Here is a 9,164-nt window from a genome sequence, read left to right as displayed (position 1 = left end):
ACCGGGCTGGCGATGCGCACCACTGTCTTGGTGCGGGGAGCAGGAACAGGCCGGGCCGGGCTGGCGACGCGCACCACAGGCTTGGTGCGAGGGGCAGGAACAGGCCGGGCCGGGCTGGCGACGCGCACCACAGGCTTGGTGCGAGGGGCAGGAACAGGCCGGGCCGGGCTGGCAACGCGCATCACAGGCTTGGTGCGAGGGACAGGAACAGGCCGGACCGTACTGGGAACACACTCCACTGGCCTTGTGCGGGGATCAGGAACGGGCCAGACCGGACTGGTAACACACCCCAGTACCTCTCGCCGTGCCTCTACACTCTCCTTCCCTCTAATGACCAATGGCCCCCGTAACCTGGTGGCCTTCTCTCCTAGTCCACAATCTCGCCCTGTAGCTGCCTCCAGCAGCCCCGTCGTCCATGCCGTGTGCCCCCCCCCCAAAATGTCTTGGGGTTGCCTCTCGCCTGTCCGACGACGGCCCGGTTGGCACCGCTTCTCCTCTCCTGCCTGGGTCTCCCCCTTCATCGCCCTCCGGTAACGGACGGCCTCCTCCTCCGTTATCCTCCCCCAAACGAGGAGGACATCTACCAACGTTACCTCCGGCGTTTGCTCCTGGAAACGCTGCTTGGTCCTGTTTTGGTGGGATCTTCTGTCACGATCGTCGTAATGAGTGGACCAAGGCGCAGCGTGAAATGCGTACATCTTTTATTGAGTACTATAACAATAACAAAACAACAAAACGAAACGTGAAGTCCTCGGTCATAAACACAAACCTACACGGAACAAGATCCCACAAAAGACAAGTGCACAACAGGCTGCCTAAGTATGGTTCCCAATCAGAGACAACAAGACACAGCTGCCTCCGATTGGGAACCACCCCGGCCAACACAGAAATATACGATCTAGAAAAGAACACATAGAAAACAAAACATAGACACTACACATAGAAACTAACACCCTGGCTCAACATATAAGAGTCCCCAGAGCCAGGGCGTGACACTCGTTGTCTCTGATTGGGGACCATACTTAGACAGCCTTTTGGCACCTGTTAGTTGTGGGATCTTGTTCCGTGTAAGGTATGTTGTGTGTATGCTACCTTGGACTTCACGTTTCGTTTGTTGTTTTGTCGTGTGTTCAGTACGTAAATAAATATGAATGCATATCACGCTGCGCCTTGGTCCTTCTCGTTCATGAACGATCGTGACACAGATGGAAACTGTAATCCATGATTTAGAGTTGTTTAAATTGCCACTATTAACTTGAGGGGATTTGGCCACAAACATTGAACTCTGACTAATTGCCCCCATCACCCCCATATTTTTTTGTTAGCCAACTATCCCTTTAACATCCTTACATTTTTTTTTATTGAAATTGACCCCAACCCTGTTATGGTGTTTTAATTTAGAATGGGATACTGCGAGATTTCAAGATGTACAGTGAGGGAAAAAAGTATTTGATCCCCTGCTGATTTTGTACGTTTGCCCACTGACAAAGACATGATAATTGTAATGGTAGGTTTATTTGAACAGTGAGTGACAGAATAACAACAAAAAAATCCAGAAAAACGCATGTCACAAATGTTATAAATTGATTTGCATTTTAATGAGGGAAATAAGTATTTGACCCCTCTGCAAAACATGACTTAGTACTTGTTGGCAAAACTCTTGTTGGCAATCACAGAGGTCAGACTTTTCTTGTAGTTGACCACCAGGTTTGCACACATCTCAGGAGGGATTTTGTCCCACTCCTCTTTGCAGATCTTCTCCAAGTCATTAAGGTTTTGAGGCTGATGTTTGGCAACTCGAACCTTCGGCTCCCTCCACAGATTTGCTATGGGATTAAGGTCTGGAGACTGGCTAGGCCACTCCAGGACCTTAATGTGCTTCTTCTTGAGCCACTCCTTTGTTGCCTTGGCCGTGTGTTTTGGGTCATTGTCATGCTGGAATACCCATCCACTACCCATTTTCAATGCACTGGCTGAGGGAAGGAGGATCTCACCCAAGATTTGACGGTACATGGCCTCGTCCATCGTCCCTTTGATGCGGTGAAATTGTCCTGTCCCCTTAGCAGAAAAACACCCCCAAAGCATAATGTTTCCACCTCCATGTTTGACGGTGGGGATGGTGTTCTTGGGGTCATAGGCAGCATTCCTCCTCCTCCAAACACGGCGAGTTGAGTTGATGCCAAAGAGCTCCATTTTGGTCTCATCTGACCACAACACTTTCACCCAGTTCTCCTCTGAATCATTCAGATGTTCATTGGCAAACTTCAGACGGGCCTGTATATGTGCTTTCTTGAGCAGGGGGACCTTGCGGGCGCTGCAGGATTTCAGTCCTTCACGGCGTAGTGTGTTACCAATTGTTTTCTTGGTGAATATGGTCCCAGCTGCCTTGAGATCATTGACAAGATCCTCCCGTGTAGTTCTGGGCTGATTCTTCCGGGATGGTTATAAGGCCCTCCCCCGCCCTCCTTTCGGCAAATCTGACCACGACTCCATTTTGCTTCTCCCTTCCTATAGGCAGAAACTCAAACAGGAAGTACCCGTGCTAAGGACTATTCAACGCTGGTCTGACCAATCGGAATCCACGCTTCAAGATTGTTTTGATCACGCGGACTGGGATATGTTCCGGGCAGCTTCCAAAAATAATTCAGACATATACACTGAAACAGTGACTGAGTTTATCAGGAAGTGTATAGGTGATGTTGTGCCCACTGTGACTATTAAAACCTATCCTAACCAGAAACCGTGGATAGACGACAGCATTCGCGCAAATCTGAAAGCGCGAACCACCGCATTCAACCATGGCAAGGTGACTGGGAATATGGCAGAATATAAACAGGATAGCTACTCACTCCGCAAGGCAATTAAACTGGCAAAACATCAGTATAGAGACAAAGTGGAGTCGCAATTCAACGGCTCAGACACGAGACGTATGTGGCAGGGTCTACAGACAATCACGGACTACAAAAAGAAAACCAGCCACGTCGCCGACACCGACGTCTCGCTTCCAGACAAGCTAAACACCTTCTTCACCCGCTTTGAGGATAACACAGTGCCACTGACAAGGCCCACTACCAAGGACTGTGGCCTCTCCTTCTCCATGGCCGACGTGATTAAGACATTTAAGCATGTTAACCCCTGCAAGGCTGCCAGCCCAGACGGCATCCCTAGCCGCGTCCTCAGAGCATGCGCAGATGTTATAAAAGTTAACAATCATGTTTCAATAAAAAGAAATACTCATATGAATAAGCCTGTTTTAACCTTTACATAGCTAAATGATCACTAAACCGGCTAATGGTAGCCGCAAAGCTAATAGCAACCCTATAGGCTTGACAGGCTAGCGTTAGTGCAGTTAGCTTAGCGGTAGCGTATACAGGTTTTCTCTAAAAATTAAACTCTGTAACATATAACACTTGGGTGGGGAGATGTCAGGGCCTAGACCATGTAAATGGCGTAGAAAATAAACCACAATATTACCTTAGAGGAGATATAAACCATTTTTTCTTATGTTATTCTATTGGCTAGCCTTGTATAGCCACAAACCCAGTCATCTCTATGTCATGATCGCTAACAGTTTTCACTCGATCAATTTACACATTTAAACTTTACAATTTCAACATAAAAGGTAACTATCACTCAGATAACCATTTCGACTCTAACATTTTCTATAGATAATGTGCTTGTGTACACCACATACCTGTTTACGAAAACAAAGAATAAAGAGACAGGATAAGAAACAGTTTAAGTTGTCACAGGCATTTTCTTCGAGAGTTGTTGAGGGGAGGGTAGACACAAACCGCTGTGCTCCTGTGCCCCCTGCTGGTGGCAACAGGCATAAGGACTTCCCAATGGCAATTCTTGGAGGACTCAACCTAAAATAATCGTGGATTACAACCATATACAGTCATTGATTACAACAATATCTAAACCATGTTTTATAAATACAATGTGATTCCATAACCTTATGGGCAGCCACAACTATAGTGTACGAAAATAAACATTCATATAGGTTTCTGTGCGTTTTCTAAATGTGTACATCACATTTTAGTCACTTAGCAGAAGCTTTTGTCCAGAGTGATTTACAGGAGCAATTAGGGTTAAGTGCCATGCTCAAGGGCACATTGACAGATTTTTCACCCAATTGGCTCTGGGATTTGAACCAACAACCTTTTGGTTACTGGCCGAATACTCTTAACCGCTAGAATACCTGCCATCACAAATGATAAACCTACAATAATCTACGTAATCTCAATCTAATCTCAAAATGAGATGGCAAGTATCATCTACAGTAGATACAAGAAACAACTAAGTAGTCATAAGGTTGCCTAACACAAAATGCAATTAGAAAATAATTCATCCCTATGTGTGAGATTTATGTATTGTTTTTAAATATATGCCATGTAAAAATATAAAAATAATTCAAAGCAATAAATGCATTGAACAAAAAAAACGAATGTTCTGGGTACATTTTGCATGATGAAAATAATGATAATATATATTAAAATCAAATCACATTTTACTTGTCATATGCGCCGAATACACCTTACAGTGAAAAGCTTACTTAAAAGGCATTAACACTTTTTTTTTTAAACTGAATTGTTGGTTAAGTAGACAATAGATAAGTAAAACATTTAAGCAGTAAAATAACAGTAAAAATAACAGTAGCGAGGTTAGATACGTGGGTACCGGTACAGAGTCAATGTGCGGGGGCACCAGTTAGTCGATGTAATTGAGGTAATATGTACATGTAGGTATAGTTAAAGTGACTATGCATAGATAATAAACAGAGAGTAGCAGCAGCGTAAAAGAGGGGGTGGGGGGGACAATGCAAATAGTCCGGGTAGCCATTTGATTAGCTGTTCAGGAGTCTTATGGCTTGGGAGTAGAAGCTGTTAAGAGGCGCTCCGGTACCGCTTGCCGTGTGGTAGCAGAGAGAACAGTCTATGACTAGGGAGGCAGGAGTCTTTGACAATTTGTAGGGCCTTCCTCTGACACCGCCTGGTATAGAGGTTCTGGATGGCAGGAAGCTTGACTGTAGTGCCTTCTGGTCGGAGTCCGAGCAGTTGCCATACCAGGCAATGATGCAACCAGTCAGGATGCTCTCGATGGTGCAATTGTGGAACTTTTTGGGGATCTGAGGACCCATGCCAAATCTTTTCAGTCTCCTGAGGGGGAATAGGCTTTGTCGTGCCCTCTTCACGACTGTCTTGGTGTGTTTGGACCATGATAGTTTGTTGGTGATGTGGACACCAATGAACTTGAAGCTCTCAACCTGTTCCATTACAGCCCCGTCGATGAGAATGGGGGCGTGCTCAGTCCTTATTTTCCTGTAGTCCACAATCATCTCCTTTGTCTTGATCACGTTGAGGGAGAGGTTCTTATCCTGGCATCACACGACCAGGTCTCTGACCTCCTCCCTATAGGCTGTCTCATCGTTGTCGGTGATCAGGCCTACCACTGTTGTGTCGTCGGCAAACTTAATGATGGTGTTTGTGTCATGCCTGGCCATGCAGTCATGGGTGAACAGGGAGTACAGGAGGGGACTGAGCACGCACCCCTGAGGGGCCCCCGTGTTGAGGATCAGTGTGGCAGATGTGTTGTTACCTACCCTTACCACCTGAGGGCGGACCGTGTAGTACGATTCAATCTTAGTCATGTATTGACACTTTGCCTGTTTGATGGTTCGTCGGAGGGCATAGCAGGATTTCTTATAAGCGTCCAGGTTAGAGTCCTGCTCCTTAAAAGCGGAAGCTCTACCCTTTAGCTCAGTGCAGATATTGCCTGTAATCCATGGCTTCTGGTTGGGGTATGTACGTACGGTCACTGTGGGGACAACGTCATCAATGCACTTTTTGATGAAGCCAGTGACTGATGTGGTGTACCCCTCAATGCCATCAGAAGAATCCTGGAACATATTCCAGTCTGTGCTAGTAAAACAGTCCTGTAGCTTAGCATCTGCGTCATCTGACCACTTCTTTATTGACCGAGTCACTGGTGCTTCCTGCTTTAGTTTTTGCATGTAAGCAGGAATCAGGAGAACAGCATTATGGTCAGATATGCCAAATGGAGGGCGTGGGAGAGCTTTGTACGCGTCTCTGTGTGTGGAGTAAAGGTGGTCTAGAGTTTTTTTCACTCTGGTTGCACATTTAACATGCTGGTAGAAATTAGGTAGAACGGAGTTAAGTTCCCCTGCATTAAAGTCCCCGGCCACTAGGAGCGCCGCCTCTGGATGAGCGTTTTCCTGTTTGCTTATGGCCTTATACAGCTCATTTAGTGCGACAGCTACGAAAAATATAGATGAAAACTCTCTTGATAAATAGTGTAGTCTACATCTTATCATGAGATACTCTACCTCAGGCGAGCAAAACCTAGAGACTTCCTTAATATTAGATTTCGTGCACCAGCTGTTGTTTAAAAATATACACAGACCGCCACCCCTTGTCTTACCGGAGGCCAATGTTCTATCTTACCGATGCAGCGTAAACCCTGCCAGCTGTATGTTATCCATGTCGTCGTTCAGCCACGACTCGGTGAAACATAAGATATTACAGTTTTTAATGTCCCGTTGGTAGGATATTTGTGATCGTAGCTCGTCAATTTTGTTATACAATGATTATACGTTGGCTAATAGGACTGATGGAAGAGGCAGATTACCCACGCGCCGTCGGATCCTTACAAGGAACCCCGACCTACATCCTCGATATCTCTGTCTCTTTCTCCTGCAAATGACGGGTATTTGGGCCTTGTCGGGTGTCTGAAGTAAATCCTTCGCATCGAACTCATTGAAGAAAAAATCTTTGTCCAGTACGAGGTGAGTAACCACTGTCCTGATATCCAGAAGCAATTTTCGGTCGTAAGAGATGGTGGCAGAAACATTATGTACAAAATAAGTTACAAATAACATGAAAAAACACACATAATAACACAATTGGTTAGGAGCCCGTAAAACGCCAGCCATCTCCTCCGGCGCCATTATATAAATTATTGAAATATATGATCATATATTTTAAAATGTATGTCACATCCTTTGATAGATAAGGGCATATATGGCCATATATTACTTTTCCGTATGGGTAACCAGTGAGCCTTTCACACAAAGACCTCTAGCATCAGTTTACTGTACTATAGCCTACTGTAAGTTATGTCTAAATTGGCCCTCTCTTTTCGTCTCTGTTGGACTCCGCCTCTTTACGACATTCCTTAATGTCTTAACTCCCCTACTCCCCAAGCTCCGACTGAATATCATAACTGGAGGCCTGTGTTCCCAATCACCATTACTGTTTCACTGTGCTCTCCACCAGGGAAAGCCTGAAACTCCAGCAGTAACAGGAAAATTGTGAAATACGTCTTCGCAACACCAACTTTCAGAAGGAATAGAGCTGTATCTGAACAACTGCCAAATTACCAGTCTACTCAGTTATTCAGGACATCGATATTTATATCAAGAGAAACATTTACTAAATCTGTGTGGCCCATATCATCATTGAGATGATTGGAGTAGTTGTAAGGAACCTGTAGTTAATTAATGAGTTTCAAGCTGAAAGCCATGTAGAGTGAGCTGTGTGGGTCCCCATGGGAAGCCATGCTTCCTTCCCATGCAGATCTCCTTTCCTTTACTGCCCTACAGCTAACTGGCTCCAGGAAAAGGTCTGTTGTACTGTAAATGCATACTCATTGGGATCACTAATTGGAAACAGACTAAACCAGTACAAACCACCCACTGAAACTAAAATAGCTACATGACATACATTATTCATTTCCAAAGGGAAAGTCAAAACCTAAAGAACACCCAAGAATAAAAACATGACTATAGTGTCTGATGTTTAGAGGAATCTCCCATTGGCATGTCAGAAAGCTCCCTCACTGCAAAAATAGTACACTATACCATATCCTGCCTCATCTCTAAAGATCTACTGTCCCTTCCCTGTGATCAGTTCGAGAAGCAGCTGGAAGACTGTTGAAACTTCAAACAGGTTTGTCTTGAGACAAGTGCAGCATCCTGACCAGCGCTACCATCTGGTTTTCCTTCCCTACGGTGTTCATTTGAGCTGCATGCCAGTTGGAGTCTAGTCCTTCCCTTATGCTGAGTCTTAAAGCCGGCCTCTGAACCTTGACACCATCAGACACCAGAACAGCTGAGACTTGGGGAGTCTTAACACATCTTCATTCAGAGCTCCTTACAAGGGAACACTGATCATGTTCTTCTCTGACTTCTGTACTTCACTGCTGCTATCAACGTTGCACAAGCTTTACAGCCATAAGAGAATTAAGCATATAATATGGATGCCATATTGTAATTCTACAAGTGATGATTGAAGTAATTAAATTGGCAGCAGATCTTTACAAAGAAATAAGGGTTGCTGCATTCGTGTAAATCATACTACAGTATGAGACACTTCAACAACAGTCTTTTCATTCATCAGCAAATTTACGTCAATCATGGTGTTACTGGCTCAAATTCTTTTAGTTGCCAGCATATGGAGCTTTAGCTTGTGTTAGCCTAACTGTGTTTCATAATCAAAATAATCTCAAAATACCCAATATATCAGGTCATTGAGGACTTAGAAAGTTTGCCAGAAGGTAAAGCAAAAGCATTTTTATGAGACTTCTTGTTATGCTTGATTAGACAGAGAGTTTTGACCAGGCACGTTCTATTGTTTTTATGACTGTCTGAATGTAAATGTGGCTGTCTCTTCAGGGTTCCAGGGTGAACAGAAGGGAGGACTGTCGTTCTGGACGTGAGAGGTGAGCAGGAGGCCTGCCTGCCTGTCTTTCACAAGTTGACTGGAAGGTTAGACAGGGGAGGTGGTTCTCTATGAGGGAGCAGAGTGCGGTCTTATTTTTTCTAGAGTGAAGTGAATTTTAACCACAGAGCGAGATGCTGTTTCCCCATCTGGGTGTGAGGGTAGAAAGGGGCAGAACGGTCGGTGCCCGTTCTGGGTTGGGTTGGGGGAGAGAGTGCTGATCAGGAGATGCGTCTGTCTCTGGTGGTGGAGGTGTTGCTTCTGTGTTTGACACCATTGAGAAAGAGAGCCATGGTGGAGCGGGGTGGGGTAGGGTGGATGGGAGGCTAATGGCCGACAGGAAATCCCCAGCACTGGGAAGGAGTGTTGACACAAAGGGAGATGTTTATACCACAGTGTCCTGAGAGGCTCTACATATTTTAT

This window comes from Coregonus clupeaformis, chromosome 13, assembly GCF_020615455.1.
Source record: "Coregonus clupeaformis isolate EN_2021a chromosome 13, ASM2061545v1, whole genome shotgun sequence".
Lineage (NCBI taxonomy): Eukaryota > Metazoa > Chordata > Actinopteri > Salmoniformes > Salmonidae > Coregonus > Coregonus clupeaformis.
This window is presented reverse-complemented; position numbering follows the sequence as displayed.